The following is a 17,315-nucleotide window of genomic DNA, read 5'->3' on the forward strand; positions in this document are numbered from 1 at the left end:
AGACTTGTTTACACCTTAGGAAATGATCTGTAATTTTCTAAAATATTACATCAACTCTTGATGATCTTGTAATGTCATATTTTTCTACAATATTCCATTAACTCACGATGAGCTTGTGATCAATATGTTATTAGCTGACTCTGTTGTTTGTTCAAGACTATAAAAAGCTCAAAGGCTAAAATGGAACTCATCATCATCCGGATTTGATCACAGCACCAGCCTGAACTGAGCTTAGAGCCATTTTGCCAGTGTCGGCCTTGCCTTGACTGAACAGATAGCTGCACTGGATAGGATTGAAGTCTCCCTATCAGTGGCAAAGAAAATTTTGTTTATGCATATGCTTGTAAGTACATGATTTATTCGTTTTTTTCTGTTTATTTAGCAAGTTTTTGTTTAATAAATTGTTAAGTGTGAGCCTTGGTGTCTTGTGTCATTTCTGATTCTGTATTAACCTCAGACTTTAAGCAACTGACTAGTTCACTTTTTTATTTTCTTTTACGTGTATTTATTGATATTCCACAATACCATCCTACCCAATAACATATTATCTTAAGCACTCTTTTATCCATGACTGTTGGATGATGTAAAATGCTTTTTTGTAATCTATCCATGCCATACTTAGATTCTTTCCCTTTTTACAATTCTTCATTAGGACTTTATTTAAAAACAAATGATCCTTTGTGCTTTATGACTTTCTTGTATTACCCTTTTGTTCTATTGCCATGATCAGCTTTTCTTCTTTATGACTATAAACTCTGTTAGCATCAATTCTAGCATATAATTTATACATTGTTGGAAGTTAACTATTGGTCTATAGCTTTTAGGACAGTTTGCAGGTTCACTCTGAAGGAGGAGTATCATTTTTTTCCTGTTAACCAGGTTGGTGTCTGTTTGGGATGAGCATATAAACAGCTCTTACTCAGGGCTAAATCTTTGTCTAAAGATGTTAATACTTTTAGCCAGAAGTTAGGTACTGCATCTGGGCCTGGGTTCTTCAGTTAGGAGCTTTCCTTATAGATTCATAGATTCAGAGACTGTTACTAGGCTAATAACCCAAGGGTACTTTCTAAGCCTAGCCACGTTTTCCTGAAAAGAATAATGATGTCCTGGATCCAAATATGACATTGAGGGCCAGGCATGTATAAGGTGCATCTGTCCATAATGAACATGGCTGCCAGGCCTGGTGTAAATTTCATATTCCCTGTACACTTGTCTAGGTTGTGCTTAAACTGAGTAATAGACAAACCAGCTTCACATGGATGGGAAGCCTGTTCTGTAGGAGGGGCAAGTCTCTCCAGCATGTTCTGTTTATGTCACAGACAAAATTCAAGTCCCTAGAACTTCTTACTGTTTCTTTTACTTCTCTCCATTCAGCTTATTTGCTATGCTCCACAGTGTCTTCATATATATTATATCAAAATGTGCTTATTTCTTCTTTTTTGGTGATTTTTTTCTATTCCTTTTGGTATGTTTCTCAATTCTCTGTAAACTTTTTGGGTCATCAATGAATTGCTTATTTTATACTTTTCCTTTATATTTATCAGCATATCTTCTAAGTTTTTCTGCTAGTGCTGATATCTTTAGTTTATTATCTGCAATAGTGCATGATAGATTATGGTATGTTCTGATTCTGTACACTGCTTTTATCACCTCTACCTTTATAAGTATTTTTGTTGATCTATCCCCCCTCATCAAAAAAAAAAAAAAAAGGCTGTGAGTATGAGCAACTGTTTTTCCCACTAGACTTTCATATATTTTTGATAGATTTCTGAGTGTATTTTGCTTTAAAATATTTAATAGATTTATCATTTGTGACAATATATATATATATATATATACTCAAATATGTGGTTTGTTTTTATTTAAGATTTGTTTTTGTACTGCATTTTCTTAAATAATATGTATTTTTTTACCCAACAAAATGTAGCATTATGTATTATTATTTAATGAATTTTTAGTTGCTTTTCCCACTTGACACACAATTATAATAGATGAAAGCGATCTATGTTAAAATGTTTAAAATGTTTCTGAATGTTGGTAGAAAAGATTTCTAAGGAATTTTGAAGACTTATGTTGACTGTTTCTTTTTTTTATACTACAATGAAATGCTTTCAGGAAGTTTTAGCAATTATTAATGTGTAATTGTTAGTTTAACTTTTAGTATAGTTTTAGTCTAACTTTTAGTTTAGTTTAACATATATTGGAATGACAGAGCTTGAAGTAGGGCTGCACTGTGTTGACTATCACACTGGTGTATGGTGGAAGGGATATTTAGCAAGTAAACATGCTAATTGTCTTTTACAACACAGCTACCCTAGTAAGCCACTCATATGCTTTTAAACAGCTATATAAATGGAACAGTGAATTTCTACACTTTATTCTGTTTTTAATTGCTATTTAGACCAGTTGTTTGTGTGTTTTTAATAAAGAAGAGTCAACTTGAACCAGCTTGTGCTTCCCTATTTTCATTAGTGCTACAAAATTAAACTTGAAACTGCCAAAGGTGCCCCAAGTAAAGAACAAAAATAGCTGCAAACTCTTCGGTGCATCACTACGGTTTTGAGATATAAAAACAAAAGAAGCTTCTGTTTTTATTATAGTTTTATTATTAAAGTGATTTGTTTTTATATCTCAAAACTGTGGTGGTGCACAAAAGAGTTTGTAGCTATTTTCATTAGTGGATTTATACTTTAGAAAGTTTTAAAGAAAGTATTTCTACTACCTGTTATTAGTTTGGATATTCACAGTGTGGTTTTTATTAGGTGCCTGAACTCTAGGGAATCTTAGATCTTCCACACAGAGAAGGTATTAAGGAAGCACACATTCAGTAAAGGGACCTGAGGCAAAACATTTGTATCAGGCTTCTTTGTGCAGATGTGTGATGAGAATGAAATTTTTAATAATCATTTAACTCTTTTAATTAAAATGTTAATGATTGTAAAACTTTGTTTTGGTTGTTCGTACTATTGACCCTGAATTTTTTCAGGTCTATATTAGATCATCATAGTGTTGTCACCTCACAGTAAGATGCTGACCGGTTCGACTCTTAGCTAGAGCGTCTTCTGCGTGGAGACATGTGTGAATGGGCGTACCTTTGTTGAAGGTTGTGTGTTAGGGCTGGAAACTCAGCACGTAAAAATTAACTGCCAATCATTAGCGGACCGGAGTTCCGCTGTGGCGACTCCTAACCAGGAAAAGCCGAAAGACACAACATTAGATCATCATAGTTTATTTACCTTGAATGGCTGTTCATCAAAATGACATCATTGAATGGCCATTTATTGAACGTTTTAATCAGCGAACATTTTTTCCCAGGTAGGTAAATTAGATGGCCAGCACACCATCTAAAACACAAACAAATGAACCCAACAAAGTGGGGCACTATGTTGCACACACCCTCCAGTGTGGGGGGCTGTGCTCCCCCACTCCACTCCCCTACATATATATATATATATATATATATATATATATATATATATATATATATATATATATATCAACTCCGAGGTTGCACTACAGTGGGGAAAAGGGCAAATTTTTGTAATTTACTTACCTGGGAAAAATGTTTGCTGATTTGAACGTTCGATGAATGGCTGTCAATGATGTCAGTTCAAAGAACAGCCATTCAAGGTAAGTAAACTTTAATGAACTAATATACACCTGTTTTTTTTCATAGGTTGATGGGTACTTAATAGGCAATTGATCTGGAGGACCTTAAGAGGCCCAGCCTTGCATTCCTATGATATTAGGCCTTTTATTTTATAATACAAATATCCAAAGGTGGGTCGAACAAGTATAAATAAGAGTAGTTATATGTTTCCCCTAACTGTGAGGGCCAATTTTGCTAAATCAGAGGTGAATTTGTGGTTACCCATCCATTCAACCAAATTACATTTGAATAGAAAAAGGAAAATACTCTGCTTTATGTGGAGTGGAAGGCGGTTCCATAGTAGTGGTAATCTCTGTTACGCATTCCTATCCTTCTAGTGTTCTCTAGTAATTTTGCAGAAAAGATTTATGTCCCTTGAATGGGTGTTTATGACACCATTAGATTTGCAAATGTTTAATAAGTTTGACAGAACAGGGTCTTTTTAGACCCTAACATGAGGCATATGTCACCTGTCAATAGCCTGTATGATACTGAGAAGACAGACAAGGGTTTGACCTCTTAAGATTGTAGGAAGGGGTCCTCATTGTAAGTTTGGCTGCTGAGGCATAAATGATTCTGTTGTAAAACTTTATATAACTGAGAGCCTAGGAGGAGATCAGCTCTTTGTTTACTTTGCAGCCATTTTGCTTTTTCATTTGTTTGACAGTAAGGTTACTTTTGTGGAGAGTGAAAGAGAGAATTATAAAACATTTTTTATTAGAAATGATTTGTAGAGTTTTGTTGTTCTTATTAGAGGCTAGAAGCAGGCTATGTTAAAGCTGATATAATAACATTCCTTTTATTTTTGCAGTTCTAGTTGCAAAGGCAAGAAAATTAGAAAATGTTCTGGCTCAGTAACATAAATAGTTAATTTTGCTTCTAGTTTTCACAATGTGGTGCAAACCTTATGTATTGGTGTAGTGAAATGCCTAAGTTTTTGAAAAAAAAGTATTTGTTTCGGTTGGCTCACTGTTATAATCAATAATTTGGCAAGTACACATGAAATGAGTTTCTGTCTTGTGCCAAATAGCATTGCTTTGATTTTTAAGCCATTCAGAAGTAGTATTGTTGCTCCAGTCTGAAAGAGATTGAAGATATTTTTGTAGTTGATGCTGTTTTAAGGGAGTGATGAATGGGATAAAAGTTAGGTCAGGAAAGTCAATGGAAAATGTATTAATAAAGTTGGAGAACAGTAAGGCTGCTAGTATAGAGCTCTGAGGAACATATGCAGAAACACAGAATCATAATCTTAATTCTGTAAAATCAGCTACAGAGAGAATGCCATGAAACTAGGAAAAAGTCGCAAGAATGATAGTCTAATATGCGTTTTAATAAGAATAGACAACCAGGTCAAAGGCTTTAGTTAGGTCTGTAAATGTAGTGCTAGTGAGGTTTGTCAACACTGATATCTCATCAGCAAGTGTCTAAAGTGCAGTCACAGTATTTCAGCCTGTCCAAAAGCCATGTTATTTCTTTGAGTGTAGATTGCATTGTTTGATGTTCTGGGAAGTTGGATACAAATACTCTGTTTTAGACTCTATCCTTGGGTGAAAATGATAAGTATCAGTATCAGCATTCGATTGCTTGGGTAAACACTTAAATAGGGTGCTTTGACAGATATTAGGCATAAGCTTTCTAGTAATACTTTATGTGAGTTATAAATATGCACAAGTGATGACATTTTTGCAGTAGGAGATACACCAGAGTAGTAGACTGAACTAAGTGAACCATTGGGGGATTCAGCAGACATTAATTAGGTCAAGTAATGACTGGAAGGCTTTAGCTGAGGTTATTTTGAGATAGAAGGGCTGTGTATAAGTGGAGGGAAATAGGATGGTGCTGAGGTCATGTATAGCCATATTAAAGTTAACAAAGGGCAGTGAATTATTTTAGAAAGTATGAAGTTGAGGCAGGAAAGGGATAAAAACCCTTAAAGAAGTTATAGTTGTATAGTTGTGTGTCTTTTTTTTCATGATGTGTGTATTCAGGGATTTCATATGAATCTCTGACCCCCCACCCCCACCCCTCTGCCAGAATACAAAATAGTCAGTCACAGCTGGTCAACTACTTGAGTCCATAAATATAGTTACAAATGATAATAAATCAATATTTTTTCAGAGGTCAAAGCTCTACATTCCTCAATGTTACATGCTTTGCTTCTCAGCAGACAGTTCTGATGCTAACTCTATGGTTGCATAAGAAAAACAGAAACACCTCATAAGAGAGAAAAACACTTATATTACAAACAATGGTCATTCTCTCCCTCTAACAATAGGAAAGATTTTCACAGATTAGTAATACTTTGTAACTCAACCAGTTACATAATGTTCTGATATAGACTGAACGTACATTCAGTCTAGCTGCACTTGGCCACGTCACCTAAACTTTTGTGTATAAACTGGTATTTGTCAATGCAGGCTGTATGCAGTGTTTAACACATGATCAGTTGATACATTGTATACAATGAGTTTGCAGTAACTGAATTTGTATTTATCTCAGGTTTTATGGCTGTGAATTTATTCTATGTATTTAGCTTTTTGAATTGTATAACATGCATATGCATGTTTGTAACCATTTCTGCTAAGTATTTTTCTTGATCTGTATTTCATTTTGGGTTCTTCTGTTGCTGAAAATGGTCCTCAGCGGAGCATACAGTTTACCCATTTATTTTTCTTTGTTAAATGGGATAATCCAGCTCAGCCAAATACCCTTTTCAACAGAGGACCAGAGAGAAAATCTGATGCATAAATACAATGGTGACAAAAATATGCTATTTTTAACAAAATTCACACAGATCAGATATTAAGAGATTCAAAGTAACTTGATAACAAGAATAGGAGATGGTAGGATGCACTTTCTGCATAGAGTACCTTAGGGAGGAATGAGGATTTTTCAAGATGCATAGAATACAATAGTGATATAGAGGTGACATTTTTCAATCACAATTTGCACGAGTACAAACTGAGTGTAAAGGTTAAATGGCTGGATAAAGATTACTGTGCCATTTGTACATGGGCATTTTTTTGTCTTTCATTTTTAGTTTTAAGTAGATGTCTTTGATTTGAAATTTTAGCAATATACTATAGGATAGTAAATAGTGACATACAAATGGTTAACTAAAATTAGTGATAGTAGATTTCAAAATACTGAGATAAGAGGGGGTTAATGAAAAACCCTGTCTGTGTCCTACATGAACTCAAGCAAGAGCTTTCAGCACCACTAGGCACCTTATTCAACCAAAGCCTGTGCACTGGCTTCGTCCCAGCAGAATGGAGGGCAGTCACTGTCATCCCTCTGTACAAAGGTGGAACATCCACTGACCCAGGCAGTTACAGGACAATCAACCTAACTAGCCTGATCTGCAAGGCCATGGAATGCATTATCATGGAACTTATAAACAAGGACATTGGCAACCTCCAAATGCTTGATCCCACACAGTTTGGTTTTGTCAAAGGGAGATCACGCCTGTTAAACTTGGTCACCTTCTTAGAAACAGTCACCAAAGCCATGGATGAGGGCAAGACAGTGCACACCACCTACCTTGACTTAGCCAAAGCCTTCAATGCTATTCCCCACTCAGGCATAATAGAAAAACTCTCTCAGCTTGGCATCAACCCATATGTTACCAAATGGGTAGTTAACTGGCTCATGAATAGAACCTACTCAGTCAAAATAGGGGAAGTCACCTCTAGTAGTAGACCCATAACAGGTGGTGTATCCCAAGGATTGGTCTTGGGTCCTTTACTGTTTGGGATATACTTTTCTGAGGTGAAAGCCAAAACCATTGGTCTGTGGCTGATCAAGTTTGCAGGTGACTGCAAATTGGGCACTGTCATAAATTCCCCTAGCAATGTGAACATCCTCCAAGAGGACCTTAACCAAACTAATGACTGGTGCCAGAAGCATGGCCTCAAACAGAATGCCAAGAAATGCATCATTATCCCCTTTGGGGAAAATGGTGTCCCCACTAATTATCACATTAATAACAATGTACTAAGCATGCAATCAGTCATGAGGGACTTGGGCACCCAGGTTGATAGCAACCTGACTTTTGGCCACCATGTTGCCTCTATTGTACGGAAGGCTTTCTACATGGCCCACCTCATAAGTAAGGATATTTCATTCAGGAATAAGGAGGTCATAGCATCACTGTACTCCTCCCTTATTAGACCCATTATTGAGTACAATGCCCCCTTTGGCATGTACCTTGCCAAACACATGCAGCACTTGGAGAGGCCACAGAGGTTACTGACCAGGAAAATCCACGGTCTCAAATACCTATCCCATAGAGATAGGCTAAAAGCCCTGTCCCTGTACTCAGTCTCATACAGACTGCTCAGAGGTGACCTGTGTCTGGCATACAAGGCTGTCTCAGACTCATCCTTGATGGAGTTGCTGCATATCTTTAAGTCAAACTCGACTTGTGCAACCCACAAGCAAGGTCTAAACCTAGTCTGTGACATTAATAGAACTTGCTGATGGGATAGATTTGTGCCTCAATGATTCCCCCATCAGTGGAATAGACTTCCTGTCCATGTCAAACAGAGTACCTCACTAACCCTCTTTAAGAGGAACCTGGATGACTGGATGGGAAACAGAAAATATACCCCTGGGATCCCACCTGTGTCCCTGCTGGACAGAGAAAACATGTGCTGACTTTGTGGGAACATGGGTGAAATTCTTGGCTAGGCTTTTAAGGGCCTCAGGGCCAAAAGCCTAGTATCATCCTATGAACTTATACATATTGTCGATTGTAGTAAAGTGTTCTAATTTCTTATTTTTTAAAATATATGCACAAAGCCAGTTATTTGTAAAGGGAGTATAAATTTGTTATAAATAGTTTATGGTTTGGTTCTTTTCTTATTTCTATTGAGAAAAAAGATATTTTTTTTTCTATGTATGCATTGAACAGAGAAAGTTCTCAGATTAGTTGTATGATTTTGTTTTTTAATCTTAGAGACATAGATGGATTAAATCTGGAATTGTTCAGTTGCTAAATAAATGAAGTAAAAAGAAAAAAAAAAGGTCTGTGTTTATTATATAGACTACACCTACATTTTTCATTTTAGGTTGCATACAGTCTTTAACTCTGCACCCAATACATGGAGTAAAAACAAGCTGAGACAAGAGGGAGCAGGTTGAGCTGAAATTAGTTAATGTACTTCCTTGAGATTTCAAGACAGAGTGGCCACTTGACCAAAAACGCACATGGAATTGAGTAAGAGAAATAACATACATTTCAGTCCTTAACAAACACATGAATAGTGACAGCAAACTCATGGCAGTACCTGTAAAATCCTCAGCAGCAGAGGTGTAGCTAGTTATTCTGCTGCTTGATATCCTCATCTGGCACTCCCCTCAACTCTACTAGAGGACAAAACAAAATTCTCAATTTGGACACTCAGAGAAAAAAATCATTCATTTTAAACAGTTTAACAGTGAAGACAAAAGTTCTTCAGCCATGAAATCTCAGGAAAGGGGCTTATTAAAAGAATAATAAATAAATAATATAAATAAACTAATTTTACTTTTAAACTATAGCAAACAGCTGCTATAGTCTCCATACAGAGAAGTAAAGCACTTTAGTCCTAAATTCCTGAACAGGATTTGCTTAGAAAAAAAGACAGTTTTTACTTTTTAAACTGTAACAAAATACTTGCTGAATTGAGCATCTGCTACAGTTTATGCCATATATGGAGTACTAAAGAAGCCTTTCAGTTCCAACCACAAATGCAATACAGGCATTCAGTTCTGAATGCCAGTAATGTGCTGAAGATTGATCAGCATCTGCCGATTGCACCCCCTAACACTTTGCACATTGGGCATCTGTCCCCTTCACCCCACTTTAACTATACTACTGCTTAAGAAACATCTGTAATTACTTTCCTGAACAGAAAGTAGTAAAAGGGTAAAGGCAAAAGAATCTGCTAAATTTGCTTATTTATTTATTTTACATTTGTTTACAGGGAAAGTCTGACTAGGCAAAAATTGCCCGTTTTTATCTGAGGCCCAGGGAGAAAAGCTCCACATAGTACATCACGTAATGCTTTTAATGAATAGCTCTAAACTTTCCCAGATTTTGCAAAGTATCCTTGATTTTGCTAATTTTATTCCTCAACAAATTGTGGTTTATTTGACAAACCATTAATGATTACAGTTATGAAGCCCCTGCACTGGCCCAGTAATCAAAGCGCCTCAATCCTCACCACTGGCAATAGCGAGGGACGGTACACAATGGGAGGATGACAAATACACATACAGTAAAGTACAATTTCCCTTAAGAGCACACATAGATCACAGTCAGTCTAGGCTGGTTTCTCCCTCTTTCTCCAAATCCCCAATAAAGACTCCACAATGGCACAGTTATAAGGTTGAGATCTCAGCCGAGTGGCCAAGCTAAGACCTCCAGCATACTCTCTATCTAACCAGTGCTTTGTGTCCCTGCCCAAGTAGCTGACGCACACATGCACATTGAGATTTTACACACACACACACACACACACACACACACACACACACACACACACACACACACACACACACACACAGACACACATATCTGGGGAAGGCTGGCAGAGGCTTACTAGCTATGCCCCCTTCTGCTCAGAATATAAGGTAGTTCCAGCTGCCACCAGCCAACTCTTACTTATCAGCTACCATAAGGCCCTTACAAAGGGTGTCCAATCCTACTGTGTAATGTTACTATTAATCCAAATAGTAGTTTTGACCAAGCAAGTCTATTGGAGTGGCCTGTACAGTGTCACCAAATACATATGCAAGTACTCTCAGAGCTCAAAGATAGGTGTAAATATATTTAATAATAAACAATAAAATAATAAGACTCAACACAGTGACTTCATGAAGCCAGGAGAGGGGGGCACCATGTAGTTAAACACCACTCTCTTGAACCACAGGACACCTTGAGGAAGACGTAACCATGTTTGTTTGAACCAGGCTGTGCTGAGGTGCATCATCTCTGGGAAATTTTATAAAATACCTGAGGCTCCAATACCAATCTAAGTGCTTTTTCATTTATTGTCACTTTTATTTTATTGCATTTGCACTTGCCTATCATTTTTATCTGTGCCTTATAGTTAATTTATCACATTTGTTTTAAAGCAATTTACTGATTAACTGTATTTTGTTGCTGTTTAATAACTGTATCTCATTGCTATTTACTGCAATTCATTACTGTTTAATTGCATTTTACTGCATTTCATTACTGTTTAAATGTATTTTTTCATACTGTGACTTCTGTTTTTGTCTGTAAGTGGTTAATCTGGGCTTTTCTGTGAGTTTTACTGTATTCTTAACTCCTAAATTGAGTAGTATAGTCTGGATACATGTTTGTTGCATCCAGAGCTGTTGGTTTTTGCCTTCTGTGTTTCTGGCAGCCATCTTGTGTTGGTAGGGGCTTATCTTCTCTGCTAGTGAGAGTAGCAGGGCTACCTGGATCTTGTCTGGCACAAGCTGATTGGTAAAGAAAAAAGGGGCTAGCAGGATTTGCTAGATTTCTGTGTTACTAGAGTCATCTATTTCTTTGTGGCATTTAAACCCCATGTTTGAGTTGGTTTGGGCTTGCTTGCATGTTGCACACTGCAGTTGCACTATTTTTAACCCATTGCAAGGTATTCCAGCTACAAATTCTCCCTTAGTAGCACTTGCTTGATCACCTAGTAATCCTCATCTTAGACCTTCCACCCTTTACCCCCTTAGCTCTCTCTGGCCTCTCTCATATAGATTCTGACAAATATGAATGGGCAATTTCCTACAGTTTCTCCTGGCAGTCTGGTTGATATGGGCATCCTGAGACAGTGTAGCAACTGACTCATGTACACAGCAACCCTTTACTACTACCACTTAGGAACACATGTAAGAGATGCAATTACATTAAGAACCTAATGTCTATGCTGTCTCCCTCACAAGCCAGTATATCTGGCACTGAAAAGGTTGTCAACACAAACATCACACCTCACACACCACCCAGACCTACACAGCATACATCTACATATGCAGAGGTCCTCAACAAAACATCCCCAAACAAAAGAGACTTCCGAGGTAAAAACATGCAAACTCCAGCCCACCACACCACACAGCATACATAGTCCACACACCCAAGTCTCACAGCCACTAAGGCCCAACCATAACCCAACATATTAGTCATATGAGACTCCATTGTGAGACACACAGATGTGCCCCTCACAAGGCTGGATAAGGAGAAAGTCACAGTTAGTTGTTTGTCAGGTGCCAGAATCTGCCATATCACACATGCACTCAAGTCTCTCAATAACAGGTACTGTTATGACTCTGTCGTGGTACATGTTGGCATGAATGACTTGACATGTACCTCCTTGGACTAAATGAAGAGAGACATGATCAAGCTCGCTGAATATGTGTTCCAGGCAGGTATGTCCCTAGCCTTAAGCAGCATTCTACCATCACCCAGAATGATGCCTCAATACAAACAGAAAATGATTGACTTTAACAATTGGCTTAGTTTCTGGTGTCATCCAAGGGGATCCAGTACCTGACAGTTTGGAAAGACATGATCAACAGACCACAATGCTTTGCCAGAGATGGCCTGCATCTGTCTCCCTTTGGCTTCAGGCTTCTGGCAAAGGCTCTTGCCTGTCCCATAGTGCCTTTTTTAGGGAATGCCATGAAGTCAAAACTACCAACATGAAAATTTTATCAAAACGCAAATTAAAGATCATGCTGCTAAACGTTAGGAGTCTAAGCTGCACTAATTGCAAGCATTCTTAACCCTGGAAGATGCTGACATTTGTGCAGTCACAGAAACCTGGTTCAAGGCTGTGGAGAGCACCCCAGCCATATGAGGTTACTCATCCTATCATACATTCAGACCCCAAACCGTGGGCAACAAAGCAAAAGGAAGTGGAGTTTCAATGTATATTAAAGACATACACACCTCCAGGCTGGTCAAAAGGTATGACGCTCAGGAGACACTCCATGTGCAGTTAACTGTAGACAAGACCCCTATTCAAATCATAGCTAGCTACAGGCCCCCAACTATGACTCAAGATGCCCACTCCACCTATCTGGACCTCTTCGATTCTATCAGGATTCAAACCTTTACCCTGATCCTAGGTAACTTTAACTATCTAACCATAGATTAAAAGAACTACTCATGCAAAAACACAAATGCCCAGAAATTCCTTAATTCATCAATGCAAATGCCATGGACCAGTTGGTCGACAACCCCGCAGGAGGTGATAATACCCTGGACTTGCTATTAACCAACATGAGTAACCACTGCAGCATCCATACAGTGTCATCCTCTTTAGTAAGATCTGACCACAAAGAGGTCAGGTTTGAAATCACCATCTCACCCCCCGGCTAAGGTCAAACAAAAAAACTTCTCCAAACTGATTACAACCTCCTGAGGGAAGGTATAAACAACTTCACAGCCCCCACCATAGGAACTGGCACAAAAATACAAATCTACAACAAAGTACTACACAAGTATTTATATAGCTGCATGAAATCTGGAATACCTGACAGGACAAAATCATCATCCTCAAGGAAGAGTGAACCTGTCTGGTGGACATCTGCAATAATTAAAGTCTATAATAAAAGGAAAAAAAAAAATGCTGTATAGGACCAAGAAGGAGCAGATGCTTAATTGCAAGCAATCTCTCCTTAGCCCGAACAAGCAAATAAAAGCACTAGTGAAATCCTTCAAAGCAAACTTTGAGTCCAAACTGGCCACATCTACTAAAAAAATCATAAGGCCTTCTTCACATATGTTCACAATCTCAAAGGAAGGACTCAGATCTGCTCTGAGCTTGTGTCAAGGACACCACATACATAAATGCCGTAGATATAGCCAACCTACTGGCAGACAGGTACAATGAAAACTTCACCCCTCTGTCCCCCCATCAGTAAATCAGGACATCCCCAGCACCTGCCCCTCCCTTATCACTAGGGAGCAAGTCATCACTGCCCCCTCAAAGGCAAAAAATACAGTCTCCATGGGACCTGATAACATCCCAGGCTGCCTCTTATATAAACTCAGGCAAGAACTTGCAGCACCATTAGGCACCCTATTCAGCCAAAGCCTGAGCACCGTCTTTGTCCCAGCCGAATGGAGGGCAGCCACTGTCATCCCTTTGCACACAGGTAGAACATCTACCAATTCAAGAAATTAGGTATATATATTATTTATAGGGGAGAAGGGAGTAGGTGCCTGCATATTTTGGTAAAATAGCAAAGGAGGATATTGGTAGAATGAGAGAAATTAAAAATGTAAGATGAGAGGTAAAAAGAACAAAAGAGCAAATCCTGAGTATTTTAGTATTTAGTATTTTAGTACAGCATGTAGAAAATATGTATAAGAGTGTCAGGATGGAAAATGTGTGAGAATGAAAAGTAAAAAAAAAAAAAAAAAGTTAAGGAAGAATTTGAAACATAAATTCCTGTTAGTGAATTGGATGAAGTACCGTGATAAACCTAGATTGATTTCTTCATCTTTGGGTCAGCAATTGTAAATGTTTAATGTTCTTACGTAGCCCATCTCTTCTAGTATCGTTTTCTTTTCCTTCTCATCTTCTCTTCTTCCCCCTTTCCTTTCCCTGACCTCTTTGTTATCATTTTGTCCTTATTTCCTTTATTTTTTCATTCTATTTGCTTTCCATTTTCTTTTATATCTCTTCTAATCTGAGATATTTCAACTATATATTTTTATTTAGAAGAAGAAATGAATATGAGCCTCAATCAGCACTCTGTAGAGGTACTACGATTAATCACACAGTGGAAAATCTAGCTTGGCTGGGTTTTTCTTTTAGTTTACAGTTTAAATAATTATACAAAATAAGACATAAGGCAACGACAATGATTAAAAATAGATACAGCTTAGATAACAATGACTTAATGTTTAGAAAAAAAATAGCCAGTTTAGAGTAATTAAAAGTAAGTTAGTATAATAGAAACAAAAATTGCAATGTGAAGTGAGAGAAATAACATAGTTATAGAATATTTAGATAGAGAATCAGGGAGAGAAATTGATTATAGTTAGGAGGTGAGTGATGAAGGGGGAGTAAAGAGTTGTAAGTTATGAATAGTTCATTGTTCATATTTAGGGATATAGTTTGTCTTGGGATTAAGCAATAACAGAGACAGATTTTGGCTAGAAAGTCTTTCAAAATTATTTTAAACGACTGGATGGATGGTATTGACCTGATGGGTATATGTAAGGAACTTCAAGCCTTAGTAACATGGTATGAGTACAGGCCGTGCCTAGCAGATTTTATAGGTTTGTGGAGAGAGAGTTGATTTTGGTCACTGGATTGTAATGACCAAGTGGGAATATAGTTGTGTAGAATATCATTTAGTACTGGACAAGCACATGGATGATGGATAATTTTATAAATTATATGAAGCTGTGTGTATGTTAGTTGATTGGGTAGTTCTAACTACTTTAGGCTTTTTAGTATAATACAGCAGTGGGTTATGAAAGGGGAACTTGATGCAAATTTAAACACTTTATTACAGCATACCAATAAAAATATGATTAAGCCAATACCACCAATAATGGAACACACCAAAGTATTGGCCCCCAATGGTCAATACATCTAGACAATGTAATTTTTGTAGATTTATATCTGACGGTCCATTCATAATGTTACAACATTGGCCCTATACATTTAAAGTTCCTAGACATTTTACTTGAAAAACAAAATGAGTCATTTACATCAGTTTATGTAGCAGGTACAATGCATTTTATATAGGGATGATCACACGTACTTTAATGCAACATATTACAGAACATGTATATAGTATTAAGACCAAAAGACAGAAAAAGTGCCCTATTTAAACATACATTGGAATGTAACAAATATCATTTTTTAATTTTCTTAGAAGTGGGTACTAAGGACTTGAGGGGAGGTGATTTTAAAAATGACCTTGAACAAAAGGAAATGTTATGGCAGATAAAATTAAAGATAGATAAAAGGCCTGGGATGAATAAAACCATCAACATCAAATGTTTTTTGAAGTCCAGAAAGTTAAGGGTACATAAAGTGTTAAGTACATATAAAATTAAATGTTTTTTTTTAGATTTCATGTTTATGTTTTTTTAATTCATAATTGTTTTATTGAATAATTAAAAAAAATAATGAAAGGTGTGATTATATATAAATGGATTGTTAATAGTGTTTGTATTTTGTATTCTGAAGAATTCAATAAGATGAAAGCATGAACTTAAAGTCTGTTACGCTAAGCGGTGGTAGTATTCCTTAATTTGGAGCCTTTATTGACCATTGGGGCAATACTTTATTATAGCATTGTTGAAGTTTTGCTGTTTGTGATACCTGGAGGTTAGTAAAGATGGAAGCACCATAAAGTCTTGAGGAGAGGAGGTAAGTAGTTGCAAGTGTAGTTTTAGTGAGATGATGGCAAATACAGAAACTATGCCTTACCAGAACTATTGCCAACAACTGAAGTAAAACAATCAAAACAAAAGAAAAAAAGGAACATATGCCCTAAAAAAACTATATGGCAAAAATATGACCGGACCTGAAGAAAGTAAACTACCTAAAAAATTGTGTGATATTCCAATGGATTCCAGGCAGTTGAAGATTATAAACATGGCACCTATATCCAGGACATACGCCACAGAGATGAAAAGATGTAGATAGATTTTTCAAAGAGAATATCATGTTTAAAATGAGTAATAGATAAGCTTAAGAGGTCTGCAAAGGAATAACAAAGGATATAAGCACTACATATTTAATTTATATAACTGAAACAAGGTGTTGCAGGTAATCTTTAAGTTGGTGCATAGATAATAAATGTAAACACAGTTTTTAATAACAAGTGATAAGATGCTAGGTTACACCACATTAATGATTCCATTGCTGCTGCAGAAGTTTTTTTTTTCAAATTTACCTTAAAAAAGATCTTTTCAGGATGCATGTCAAAATACGAGGAGGCCTGTTCCAAAGTTCTCCATATTTATTTCTTGCTTTTGCAGGTTTATCCTAATGGTCCAATAGAACTCTAAATACTTTGTATTTTACTGCATTACAATATTAGGTAAGTACTCTGTATTGCCCTTACTTGAAATTTAGCAAATTACTGTATTTGGTATGTACTGCATTAGACTATTAGCTAAATACTCTGTTTCACATTTTACTTGAGTTTTAGCCAGTTATCCCATTTGGTATTTACTGCATTGGTGTAAAAGATGGGCATTTAGTATTTACAGGACTTTATGAGCAAATGTCAGCTAACTAAATATAGTATCTAAAGTCCAACCTTCTGTGGCCAAGATGGGTTAACCAGTGTGGTGTTCTGTACTAATGACCTGTAGCAGACCTAGCTACCAAGTGTATGGAATGTGTCTTTCTCTCTTGTAATTACAAGACCTGTAACTGAAAGTTAAGCAATTGCAACAAATAAACAATACATAAAATGGGGACCAGCAAGTTTCAGAACTTGATATAACCTGTTTAAAATGTATTTTGTAGAGAGGCAACCCCTCAACTACCCTATAATGCTTGGAACTGCATCCCAACTCCTTGCTGCTTATATTTACTTACTCTGAGATTGTTGCATATCAGAGTAAGAAAAAATAGAAAATAATAGCCTTTTGAGCTATTCAAGCTAAGCTAAAACACTAAGCAGTGGTAGTAAGAAATATTTGTAA

The 17,315-nt window shown here is 36.8% G+C and overlaps 1 protein-coding gene across 1 annotated transcript in view; it reads left to right on the top strand.

Annotated features, from left to right (window-relative positions):
- The first annotated feature begins 301 nt into the window (after positions 1–301).
- The window catches only part of LOC122813592 (pancreatic alpha-amylase-like), a 67,408-nt gene continuing 50,394 nt past the window's right edge, over positions 302–17,315 (top strand). Inside the window, exon 1 of the mRNA XM_044086003.1 lies at positions 302–343. The gene's annotated coding sequence lies outside the window, so the exon portion shown is untranslated. The remainder of the gene's footprint in view (positions 344–17,315) is intronic.

Source organism: Protopterus annectens, chromosome 10.part0 (genome assembly GCF_019279795.1).
Source record: "Protopterus annectens isolate FY-2018-M chromosome 10.part0, PAN1.0, whole genome shotgun sequence".
Lineage (NCBI taxonomy): Eukaryota > Metazoa > Chordata > Ceratodontiformes > Protopteridae > Protopterus > Protopterus annectens.